Below are 2,261 nucleotides of genomic sequence, written 5' to 3' on the forward strand. Positions count from 1 at the left end.
ATGACAGAAAAAAGCAGGGGTAGCAATGCTATTCTCAGACAGTCTCAACTGCAAACCAACAATGATCAAGCAAAATAAACAAGGCCATTATACACTGGTTACGGGAAAATTCAAGAGGAAGAGGTAACACTCATGAATATGTATGCACCAAACACGGGAGCACCCAACTGTATAAAGCAAATCTTAATGGACATGAAAAATCTAATATCCAATACCACAATTTAAACAGGAGACCTTAACAAACCCTTATCCACAAAAGATACGTCAACCAGACAAAAATTAGCAAATCAATAACAGAACTGAATGAGAGCTTGAAACAAATGGACTTGGAGGATATGTACAGAGTGTTCCACACAAACAGCTGAATAGACTTCTTTCTCAGCTGCATATGTGTCACTTTATAAAATAGACCACATACTGTTCCATAGGTCATGTTAAAGTATACGTAAGAAAACAGAAGTTATCCCATGCACATTATCTGACCACAGTGCAATGAAACTGGAAATACATGACAAAAGAAACCAGAAAAAAACCTTAAATATATGGATATAAAATGATACCCTACTCAGCAACGAATGGATCATAGGTGAAATTCAACAAAAAATGAAAGAATATCTACAATTCAATGAAATTGAAGTACAACTTATCGTAATTTATGGGATACAATGAAAGCAGTTCTAAGAGGGAAATTCATAGCTGTGAACTCACACATTAGCAAAATAGAACCAGAAAAAATAAATACACTGATGCCACACCTTCAACAACTAGAAAAAGAAGAGCAAACCAAACTCAGAGCCCAAAGTTGGGAAAAAATCATAAACATTACAACAGAAATTAATTCAATTGAGACGAAGGAAACAATTCAAAGAATTGTAAAAGCAAAAAGCTCGTTCTTTGAAAGATTAAATAAAATCGATAAGCTTCTAGCTAACCCCATCAAAAGGACGAAAGAAAAATTCAAATATAAGCAATAAGGAATGAAAAAGTTCTAATTACCGCAGACCCACGGGAAATTCATAAGATTATCAATAGCTACTTTGTGAATCTTTACTCTCACAGAATAGCAGACACAGAAGAAATGGACAGATTCCTAAAAACGTACATTTTACCACCACTGAATTGACAAGATATAACCACTCTGAATAGCCCAGTAACAGCCAATGAAATACGAGATGTAATTAAAAACCTACCAGCAAAGAAAACTCCAGGTCCAGATGGATTCACAGATGAATTCTTCAAGACATTTACAAAAGATGTAGTCCCTATACTCCTCAAACTCTTCCATGAAATTGAAAAGGAAGTAATTCTCCCAAATTCATTCTTGGAGGCAAGTATTATACTGACACCAAAACTAGGGAAGATGCAAATAAGAAAGGGAATTACAGGACGATCTACCCCATGAACATGGATGCCAAAATCCTAACAAAGAGAATACAGGAAATCATTTAGAAGATCATTCAGCATGAACAGGTAGGATGCCCCCTGAGATGCACGGATGGATCAATATTCAAAAATCTATAAATGTAATACACAATATTAATAGAGGGAACATTAAAAGCCTCATGATCAGCACAATTGATGCAGAAAAGGCTTTTGGCAAATTCCAAAACTCATTCATGTTAAAAATCCTACAGAAAACTGGAATAGATGGCCTGTACTTCTGCAAAAAGCCATTTATGCAAAGCCAATGGCTAACATAATCCTAAATAGGGATAAATGGAAATCAATTACTCTTGGATCTGATACAAGACCAGAATGTCCTCTATCACCACACCTATTCAATATAGTTCTGGAATAATTAGCTACAGCCATTATTTAAGAGAAACAAATAAAAGAATATGAATAGGTAAAGAAGAAGTCAAATTATCTCTGTTTGCAGATGACATGATACTTTAATTGGAAGACCCAAAAGACTCCACCAAGAAGTTAATGGAATTAATACAGAAATTCAGTAGCATAGCAGGTTATAAAGTCAATACCCAAAAGTCAATAGCATTCCTCTACACAGACAACAAACACACTGAGAGGGAATTTATAGAAACAATACCTTTTACAATAGCACTGAGGAAAATGAAATAACTTGGAATTAATCTAACTAAAGAAGTCAAAGGTCTTTTCAAGGAAAATATCAGTAATCTTAAAAAAGATATCATCAAGGATTTCACAAAATGGAAATTTATTCCATGCTCCTAGATAGGAACAACCAACATTGTGAAGACGGCCATACTCCCAAAATTGCTGTACAGATTTAATGCAATTGC

The sequence above is a fragment of the Octodon degus genome, unplaced genomic scaffold, assembly GCF_000260255.1.
Source record: "Octodon degus isolate 3935 unplaced genomic scaffold, OctDeg1.0 scaffold00301, whole genome shotgun sequence".
NCBI classification, from domain to species: domain Eukaryota; kingdom Metazoa; phylum Chordata; class Mammalia; order Rodentia; family Octodontidae; genus Octodon; species Octodon degus.